The 11,259-nt window shown below is 39.8% G+C and overlaps 1 long non-coding RNA gene across 1 annotated transcript in view; it reads left to right on the forward strand.

The window, feature by feature from the left end:
* LOC122460844 overlaps positions 1 to 9,196 on the forward strand; it is a 12,552-nt gene extending 3,356 nt beyond the window's left edge. The window contains exons 2-3 of the long non-coding RNA XR_006282399.1: positions 1,395 to 1,487; positions 7,663 to 9,196. This is a non-coding gene — a long non-coding RNA (uncharacterized LOC122460844). The remainder of the gene's footprint in view (positions 1 to 1,394; positions 1,488 to 7,662) is intronic.
* Positions 9,197 to 11,259: the final 2,063 nt, after the last annotated feature.

Here is an 11,259-nt window from a genome sequence, read left to right on the forward strand (position 1 = left end):
AAAAAAAAAAAAAAAAGGAGTGATGAGACGGATCAGCAAAGCTCAGGCTATGGAAACATCTTCACCATTTCCTACCTAGCCTGGCCCAAGTGAATTTAAACCAAAGGTGATTTTTGGACAGATCAGAAGCGAATGTAAATCCGAGCCACTGTGGTTTAGATTCACATCTCTTTACATTGCCAGCCAACTGTTGCTACCATTCTGGGGACTGCTGCTGCAGGAGTGTGAACGGGGACTTCTCCTTTCAGCTACATCAGGGGGCTACTCCCAAGCTTTGTTCTCCAACGTAGGGACCAGTGAAAAAGAAAACCGGGGCATTTGTTTCTCTTCATTTGTCTTTTGGAAGATTTCCTTTAATTAGTGGAAAGTTGAAAACTTCCATCAGCCTTGATCATTAAAACAGTAGCTGCAGCAGCAGCTTCCACGCAAGGGCTCGGGGGCTGCACCTTAAGAAACATTGCAACTACCCCATTCCTAAACCTGATCAACCACAAAAACAGCTGCGGAAAGAGGCACCTTTTGGATCGATTAGATTCTCCTAACGGATTAATTTGCAGCTTCTTTGAAAGGGTTATAGTTATTGATGGTTTCCTCTGCCTCTTCCAGACGGATACCCAATTCACAACATTCCTTTAACTCCACTAAGGAACTAAAGGGCCCCAGTCTTACACCATACAGTCTTTCTATTTCATTTCTTTATGAAAAGCAACAGCCAAACCCGCCTGCCAGCTCAGGCTAATGCTGGTTTTAAACTCCCTGAAGTTACGAGGTGCAGTTGCTTTAGCAAGGGAGTGGGTCAAGGGGCGGGGGGCTTTCCTGACCTTTACTGCTGACTGTTTTGCACTGAAGGGTTTGTTTGATTTTATTTTTTGAATGAATGTGAGTGTTAAAGGCGAGTCTGGGCAGATTCAGATCTGCCCCTAGGCAGCAAAAATGTTTCACTCCTACATTTCATGGCTACTTTTAAATGTCTGACTGATCAGAGCCCAACTCTCGCTAACACAGCCTGGGTGTCTCCGCAGAAGCGAAGGTGAGTCAGGAGGATGCGCACAATTCCTCTCAGAAAGTGAAGTTCAAAGCTCCAGGGGGTGGGAGGGGATGTCTGCGCCTCTCCCTCGCCTTTCCCCCAAATGTTTAGCTAACGTGCTCTGCATTCACTTAGCGTGCTGTCGATCCAGCAGCCTTCCCTCCTGGGTGACATGGTCTTTGGGTAAGTTTCGGGCATCAGTGTCCTGTTGAACCCAGTGCAGGGAGACGAGAACGACCCCGCTGCTTCTGACTGCATAGACACAAGTTTTTTAAAAAAAATCCTCTGTTCTTGCAGCTCTCTTCTTTAGCACCTCTGGGTGATGTGCAGCACATACGTGTAACGGGTGTCTGTGTCTCTCTTTCAGGCGGGCCTAGACGAGCATCTGCTAAAGGCTACTCGGAGGTTCAGGATTCTAGTCAATGGAACAAGAGGAAGACTCCAGTGCCTGTAAGACCAGGTGAGAAACACACAGCAGAAGCTACCGGCACGATCCCAGTTGTCACTAAAGGCCACATAAACTACACAATCCCATTATTCTAGATCCATTGGACAGATGCATCCCTGGTGTCAACACATTGGAGTCCAGGGCGTTACACCAGCCTCATCTCCTACAGCCAGTATTAGTGCTCGCGGTTTTCTGTGGCAGTAACAGGTGGCAGGAGATGTAGGGTAGCTCGGCCTGCAGCCAGGTTACCGTTAATCAGCAGGGTCGCTATTAAAAACCAAGTGTGTGCGGGGGGGCGGGGGAGAGGCAGTTATGGGGCCAAGCTTCCAAAGTAAGTTACTCCCAGTGACTTTTAGGGAGCTCGCCTCTTAATTCAGTCCGGAGTCCTTCTCCTATAGAAGAAAAGAGAATTCCCTGTCCGTGTTCCACCCCGTCCTCCGAGTGAAAACTAGCCCAGGGCCTTTGTTTGAATGTGCCCTCAGCGTCTCTATTAACAGCCCATACCACGTCCAAACGCCTCTCAGCGCCCAGCAAAGTTAGAGCTGTCCAAAGCTTTAAAAGGAGCTCGAATCCCTATGGTTCCTCCCTGAGCTCTCCTCCTCGTCCGGCTGATCTAAACCCAGAACCGATTCTTGTGTGCAGCACTGCTCGGTTGTGTTACAGCGAATTGTGTGTGTTTCTAATGACCACCTCTCAGTGGCTATGACAAGCTGGAGTGCTAGAGGCCTGGCTAGGCAGTCCTGAATAAAAACAGTACAAAGGGGAAGAAGAAGCAGATAAAAATAGTGCTGGATTTTAACTTCATGTCAATTTTCCCTTTTTTAAAAATCAAAATTAAATCAATTTTTCCATTAACTGGTAAATCCCCCTTTTGAATAATTTTCTGTATTTCCTTTATATAAAAAAAATTGGAACATATACATAATGTATAATTTTTACTTAATTTTACGGGTAACTTTTAAACCTGTTACGTCCATCATGACCATGGGCTAAACCTTAGCTTGTCTTCTGCAAGTGGAACTTCACACAATAAATCAAGCAAGTCTTGACCTCATAGCAGGCCTACTTACTTTATTGCTTTACAGGAGTATAGTTCCAAAATATAGTCTCATTCTCATTTATACTGTCACCACCCCAGCCCTGAAATGGAGCCTTAATGTGAGTGCAAAGGTAATTTTACAATGAGTTGGCACAGGGCAGTGGGCATGTTCATAATAGAGGAGGAAAGTTTAGGTTCATGGAAAGAATTTAAGACAATAATTTTAAAAAGGCTGAAATTTCTGTTTTAATGTTTTCCAAAACTACCGTCAAATTGATTTGTAGAAAGTCTACCATTTTGAGTAAGAAAAAACTTAGCTAGTATCAGGATAGGGATCTTTTCATAAAATTTCATACAATATTAAACAACTATCTTAGCTTCTTTATTCATTAGTGAAATTCTTTTTCAACCCAAATGCTAATGCTTGTTCCAAAGTCTGCAGGTCTTTTAATTTTAAGCTTGTATGTTTTTCATTAATGCTGAGAGAGTTGGCACGTTATTTACGTATAGATTTGTAGTCATGATATAGACACATACTGGTCAGACTTATTTATGGGGGGAAAAAACCCTTATTTTCCTTCATTTACAATAAAAGCCTCCTGTTTTGTTTTAACATTATATCAGTTTTAGAAAAAGGTAGAAAATATATTTGAGTTATAAGTAAAAGACTGATAAATTAATAATTGTAGGAAAGTGTCTTTTAATTGACTATATTTTGAATTCTAAATCCCAATAAAGATGATGCAGGAAGGCTTTTTGTTGGAAGGCCATTTCTGATATTCCATTTTGGCCTCTTATGTCACACAAGGCTATTATCATCACCCATATAATATATAATTTGTTGTAACACAACAAAATGTCATCGTTTGTAAAGGTGCTGTTATGGACCGATCTCATCACAACTTTGGGGTTATCTTTTCTACATGACCGGGGACAAACATGTCTTTCAGCCACATAAAGCCTAGCATTGCTTTCCTGATATCCCTTAATTTCTGTTTTTGCAATAAACATTTCTGCATATCTAAATATACGAATGACGGTAGTTAGAGATAGAGAAGGCTTATTAGATCATTAAGTACATATTCCTGCCAAGCCAGCATATCATCTCCCCTGAAAGAGGATATAACAAATATTAAACTGTCACTACACTTAAGATTGGTAAAAAAGGCCAAGGAGTACATTGCAAGGATCATGGGGTGAGGGCATGTTAAGTTGTATCTGTCAGCATGTTTAATACAATTATATAGAGGCTAAGGGCCTATGAATGCAATTTCTGCACAAGGCCTCTAAGCCTCCTGTATCACTACCACTTACACACCAGGAAATACGTCAAGCCCCACCTGCTAAAAAACTGCTATGTGAGGAATAAACTGCATGGAATAGTAGTTTACCCCCTTTTTGCCCCCTCATCACTGAACTTTTATTAGTATTTGAATCATTTACAGATTACCTATAGGTCAGTCCCAATTCATTCTCTTTTAAATAGATTATTCTACTGACAATCATTTGGATACAATGCTAATCAAGAGTTGGGTAACTATAGTATACTGCATGCAGATTTGTAAATAAAGGCCTTCCAAAATAGGATGCTCAGAAATTAAATTTACTAGTAGTAGTAGTAGTACAGTTGGGGACAATCTTTTTTGTTGTTTTTTGCAATTTTTGATAACTTTGAATTGCTATTGAAAAGCTACTAATCTCTTATTTAATCAAGATATTTATTTTAAAATATATATATTTACTCTTCGGGACTTGTATACAAAGTAATCTTTTTTACTTTAACACTTCTAGACATACTCCTGGTTGTTGTTTTTTCCCCAAATGAAAATATTTGTCTATATCCTTTCTAAAAGAAATGAAAATCTCACCTTGTTAGTAGGTAATGACCCTGCTGAGGAATGTTAAGTAGGTTCTGCTGACTCACTTAGGGTGTCAATACTAGTCTTTTTTTTTTTTCAAAAATACTCCCAGTGTGGCTACCACCAGTTCAGTTTCACTAGTGGAAATACTGGGGACGGGGGGTGGACGGACAGGGCTGTATGATGTAGTGCTTAAAATACAGGGTGTCACCAATACATTGTCTATACTAGGGATCATACCATTACGATCCTTGATTAAACTGAACCAATGGTAGCAATGGTGGGAAATTTTAGCAAACAGTATATTCTTGCAGATAGCTCATTAATCCCCAGTATAAGGGAGATGGAAGAGGACATAATGCATGGGCTGAGCAGTCTTGAGAGAGGAACCCTGGGAACAGCCAAGCCTGAGGAAAAGACTTGGTCTGGATTTTGTGTTGTTTCACTTTGATTTCCTTTTGTGAATAAAAACAAACCCCAGAAAGGAAATATATTCTGACTCGCTGCGAGTTGTGTGGACTTTGTTTGGAACTGAGAAGGGAAGTTGCACAGTATTTAAATGTAGACAGTTTTCTGTGTAAGTGACTTGGTATCCTGCAGAAAAATACACCCAGGTGCATTGATGGCTAAACAAAAAATATGTTGAGTATATTTCAGTAACTTATTTTAATTCTAGGTAGTCAAAGCTGACTAGTTTATAGTAGATAGCTACAAAACTTGTCTGTGTAAATCAAGCTTTTCCACTTAAAAATCAAAACACAGAAATTGCAGTCATATATTTTACAGCAAATTCATTGGTACTGTTCTAATGGGTTATGAAGGACAATAGAAGCTGCTTTATTAATTATTCTTTTTGCACATATAGAAATGAATCACAGCACTAGAATGGCATAAGTTTTATTTTTAATATGATCTTCCTTATCCTAGAACCAGCCTGAAATTGTAACCAGATGGTGCCTCACCCTGCCAGAGTTGCCTCCAACTGTCAGGGTTCCAGTCCCCAGGCCAGTTAACCACAGGCAGAATTTTTAGGTGTGGTGATGATTGTGCAAATCTTCACATGTACAGTAGCAGTGCTACGTACTGGGATCATTTGGGGAGAACTGTCTTGCCTCCTTACATTAAATCACTTGATAACAACCCCAGCAGACCAAGTGGCCTTGTCAAGTCGTCAGCTAGAGGCAAGGTGTGATTTCCTGTGTATGCCGTGTCACCACTAGGTTGTTGCATTATGATCTCCAATGTGCAAGCAGCCAACTCCATTCCCAAGCAGGAGAACAGGAGGACTGGCAGGCGGGCAGTGGAGAAGGGAGACAAACATTATACTTTTTTCTTATATTTAATTCCAGCAGTTCCCCCACTTTAAAGCTCCTCTGAGCTTCTCTTGTCATATTGAGAACCCCCTTATTCGCTCCCTATTCTTCCCTAACTCATCACTGATAGCAACTATACCACCCGTGAGGAGCCTAATTGGTCCTCCCAGTGCAGTCCATTTGTTAGCTAGAGGGAGACACTGAAATGGTTATTGATAGTTTTCCTTGATAACTGGGAGTAGGTGGCTAATGTTGAGCAGGTATCTTTTCAGAGGACAAAGCACTCAGGGTTGCACCAATCTCTTGGTCGAGCAGCCAGTAAAGACAGGTGTGGCGAAGGGAATAATTGTTCCTTTGTCCCCTGTTTTAAGTGAGCTGTAAGTAAACAGACTAGAATAATGATATTTTAAATTAGTTAGGCCAAAGTAGGCAGAAAAATGACCCAGGGTCACTACTGGGAAATTCTGAATGTTTTCTGCTTGTGTATAAACCTTTATTAAAAGTAGAAATCAGAGAAAATATCTTCTGAGGATGTTATTTTTTAATGGACACATTTTTAAAATTGAAAGAGGAAATGGGAAACATATTTGCTAGATGCAAATTACATGCCCCTCTTACAAGGACCCTATGCTGCTATTTTTCCTCACTGAAGAATCCATACGCACTCGAGTCGTTCCAATTAAACCTATCTGGGGGAGGAAGGGCTCCAGGATCTGACCCAAAATATTTATACTTTTCCCTTTAGCAATACACTCTGCAGATTTGATTTCTTTACTCTAGGAAATATTAACGTTTTATGATAGAGGGAGCAAGGTCCACACCCCTGGAAACATATATGGGTGTTGTCCCTTATGCTGGAGGCACAAGAATGGAAGCCAATGGGTGTGGGTGTGATCATACAGCGAATGAATGACACACAGCATCCACTCTGGGGGAAAAAAGGTCAGCATTTCTCCAGAGAGGATGACAGGTAAAAAAAGGCCAGTTAACAATGAGGAAGGGTGGGAAGAAGCAGCCAGCAGCCAATTCTACCAGTTGTTTAACCTCAATATACAGAATGTAAAGTCAGCAATGTTATTTCAACATAAGTAACCAGAGCTGCATGCACCCAATGAAAGATACAAAAGCCAACAATGAATTGTCTTTATGCCCTTACCTTTCTCTGTCTGGAATGCCCATCTGGTGACATGCTGCCATTCTTGATGTCTGGAGGAGCTGCCCATCTCCCTTCTGACAAAATGATGCCAGTCACCCATCCTTTTCTGGTTCTCTCTTTAAATATCCTTAATTTAAAGGTGTTGTTTTAATTTATCCCAGCACATGGAGCTTTGCAGAAAAAAAATCTAATGAGGTCCCTGCCCCGAGGAACATGCCATCTAAGGCCCCAATCCTAAGGTTGAATCTCCATGGGTGGACTCTTGTTCCACATGCAAGCATTCATCTCTGCAGATCTGATTGCTGGATTGAGGCCTCAGTTTGACAGATAACAGAGTAATAACAAGCCACAAGGTGTGTTTGTGGTGAGAGTTGGAGGGGAACATGTGAGTTAAGGAAACTGGAGAGATGCCGCAAAACATGAGGTGGGGGCACCGTTATTTTTGTAAAACATTTTGTAACTCTCCCGTCCCTGCAATCCAAAAAAAATTAAAGATCTGACACTTTTACATGTAGATTTATTTTAAAAATCTGTCCAACATTAACTCCCAAACCCACCCCCATCAAAGCAACAACCTTCCTCCATGTAGACTTACCCAGCTGCAATATGCCTGCCAGCAAAATATAGTATGACGTAGGTAGCATAATAAATGCAACTCAATGGCATAAGAGATGTCTCATCATGCTTATTTTCCATTTCTTTCCCTCTTTTTCTCCTTCCATTTCTCCCCCCCATTTCCATTTCCTGTCCCTCCGCCCTAACTCTCTCTCCTTTCACCCCATCTCTTTCCCTCTCCCTTGGCATCTTCCCCAATTTCCAGAATGGTATTACTGGAGGGGGCCCTCAACAGATTCCTCTATCACCCAGCTTCTCCACTTTTGCTCCCTGCAATGCATAAGATGAGCACTCATGTCAAATGCAGAATGGGAAGAGCTAGCATGCAGGGCACGAAGCACAGGAATCAGCATGAGTCTGCCCAGCCATAGCAGAAGAATCTGCCCAAGTGCTTGCTAGATGGAGTGGCCACTCTCTTCTGCCACATGCAGTCCATCAGAGACCAGAAGGGAGGTAGCAGGGTCTGTTGATATAAACATGAAGGAGCATTTTGTGTACCAGAGGGTTTTGTACTAGTGCCCATCAAAATCATTGTCTATGTCCCAGTTATTTAGATTGGCATATGCAACTGTGTGTCTTGCATGTGCCTAGCACTCTGCAGGTAATATGACAGGTTAGAATGAATCAGCTAGTGGCAATACATTGCTGATGGCTTTGAAAATGTATCTCCAGGACTATGTGGTCTAGGGTGACCACCCAACCTTTATTTTAAGATGTATTGAAATGTATTAAAACTGATAATGTGCCATTTTAAACATTAAATTAATACTTATGATGATTGTATTGTATACTTGAGGGCAGTAGAAATGCACACTTGAGAGAAAAATACATGATATGCTAAGGGAAATGGTGTTTCCCTAAAACGTCCCTTAGACTGTACTTTATGTATCATGTGGTTTTCTCTTATTCCCATCTGACAAAGGTGGTCACCCTATGCAGTCCTTATTTTGTGATAGGTTTAGGAATGCAAAGGCATGAATGAAGAATCCAATGCACATATAGAGAATGCGTTATTATGCATCCCATTATTACATCAGTATTTTTATGTGTGTATAAAATAGATATAATATTATGATTAAAATTATGGGAAAGGATCAGATTTTAACTGAATGAAGCAAGATAATTCAAAGTGTAAGTCACTCATTTGTGCCCGGAGCTGATATAGTTTGTGTTCTGTCAGGTCATCCATTATGCCCCGGGCTCCTAATACCAGGCTTTACTACTAGGTTGAAATACTTAAGTGTGATGGGAGAGATGGAGGGGGAGGGGCCAAGTTGTGAAGTTGACCCCACCTGGTAATTCTAAACTCAGAGAGTGTGCAGGATCAGGCACATAGTACTGTGACCGACAACATTCTCTTAAAGCAACCATGTCAACCTCTTTTAAATCCAACATTTTGTTTAGTTTTAAAACAAAAAGAGTGTCTGCAGAAGGGCTACATGCTCTGACAGGAAAAGGCATGTTCTCCTGATTTAAAAAAAAAGAAATTAAAACCATTTCTTTTTCATATTAAAATGTTTATGTGTGATGTTAGAAAGCCAAACGCAACAGATTTGTACTTGTAGATGATGGTGAGGAGGTGAAAATAGCTAAACAGTGAAAATGACCGGCTGATTTTCACTGGCCAAGCTGAGTGAAATGGGACAAGTAAAATAAATAACATACGGGGTGAGATATCACATTAGATTTATTTAATACTTTCAGTTTTGATCATCTAAGATACTATTAGCCACAAAGGTTATGATAGTTTAAAAATATGAATTTTAAGTTGATATAATAATTTTAATATAAGTTTTCATGCAGATCAGATTCCTTTTATTTGTTGGAATGTATGTGTGCTTATGTATGTATACATATAAATATTACAGGGTTGTGTGTGTGTGTGTGCATGCACTTATAACACACACGCATAGAAAATATGAATAATAAAGAAAAAATGTAATCACCTCCCTGAGAGGCAAGAGTTCTAAGAATTTTTAAAATATGTACTACTTACTCACCAGATTCATTGTATGCAAATAAAATTATAGGCAATTTCATAAATAAACATCTGCTGACTTTTTAAGGCACATCCAGTATTATTTACCCTGCAGTCAGTAATAGCGTGTTTTAGTCTATTATATCTTAGTTTATAGAATTAAGCCTTTTTAAAAATTGTATATTAACCAGTGATTGGCTGTGTTTCATGCAACTGATAGTCAGGATTTTTGGTTTTGTTTTGTTTTGTTTTGTTTTGTTTTAACCCTGTTTTTAACCAGATAGCCAGGAGAATATAGTCTCAAAATGGCAGCTGTACATACATGCAACTAGCCCCTGACACAGACCTTTATCCCCCATTTGCAAACACTGCAGCTATTTCTCTAAATAAAGTAACTTCAGCCTGATCTAGTGAGTGCTCACATTACCAAATGGAGAGGTTATTATTCTGTTTTATAATAGGACTCAGCTTGTCCATGATAGGACTTCTCCCAGTAGCAAGCACTGCTCTTAGAAGAAAGTGTTTGCAGGATTAGATCCTTTTTTTAAAATTTACATTTATTTTTTCCCTTTCTCCCCTGAACCTGCAGCAAAATCTCTCAACCATGTTGAAAATTAAGTTCTTGCTAAATTTCAGTTTAACACAAATGATCATATTCCAAGAGTGGAGGAAGACTTTTAAATACATCACCTAATGTAGGCATTTTTATATGTAACAGTTTCTGTCGAATTTAGTGCTGGTGAAAGACAGGACATTGGCGGAGCTCAACGTTCACGTCCTCAAAAAGCCCAGCAGCAGGAAAAACTGAGGCTTCACCTTTCCTCTGCTCCATGTGGTCCCTTGGCTATGTTCCTCAACTCTAAGTTAGAGCAACGACCTTTGTGGGCGAGAGGGGAATTCAGTTTCCTAGGGTCTTGCTGCTGAGACTGGCTAAAAGGAGCCAATTAGTGCATCTTCAAAGATGAAGATTTTTATGTGGACACCTGTCCACCGGGAACTGGGTTGAGACCCACCAAACTCATATCCCACAGGCTGCAGATTCTTTTCTTTGTTTGTTGCACTGATCATTCCTGGGCAAACTAGATTTTTCCCAATTTAATTTATTTTTAAAAATAAAAAGCAGGTGTTCAGATGAGAGCAGAGATGCTACTTTTCAGCACTTGGTATACTTAAATATGGCCAAGTAATAATCCCTTGCAAATAGGGATCTATCTAATCAGTGATACTCATAACGGACATAAACACAAAAGGCTTGGTAACCTGTTATAATATATCTGTGTGCATAATATAGTCATTTAACTTCACATGTTGTTCATGGCTTATGGACCCAGTTCTGATTCGACTGAAGCCATTAGCAAAGGTCCCTTAGACTTGTATCAGAAGAGGATTGGCTCTATAGCAATCATTTCTTGCTTTGAAATTCAATTATTTTAACCCAGTTTGCTATGTGTTTTATTCGCTGTCACTTATTTGATCTTTATTTTTATATATATAAAAATACACACACAGTAGAATACTCTTAATTTGGACATTTCACTTGCTGTCCCAATTTAAGTGGTTATCCTAGTTAAGAGAAGATACCTTTTTAAAAAACAAAATCTGACTAAGCCTGAAACAAAAACATTGTACAACATAAAAATTATATTCACTGCATTTCATCTTTATTTTTTCTTTTCATCTTAATGTGGATGCTTCTGAGTGAAAAGATCACAACTTAGAATTTTATAGCTCTATAACACGTGGTTAAACATCACTTAACCCATTGGTACCTGATAAATATGTCCCCCAGTAAGTGGAATTTTTGCTAATACTGTCCCAGGTAAA

The sequence above is a fragment of the Dermochelys coriacea genome, chromosome 6, assembly GCF_009764565.3.
Source record: "Dermochelys coriacea isolate rDerCor1 chromosome 6, rDerCor1.pri.v4, whole genome shotgun sequence".
Lineage (NCBI taxonomy): Eukaryota > Metazoa > Chordata > Testudines > Dermochelyidae > Dermochelys > Dermochelys coriacea.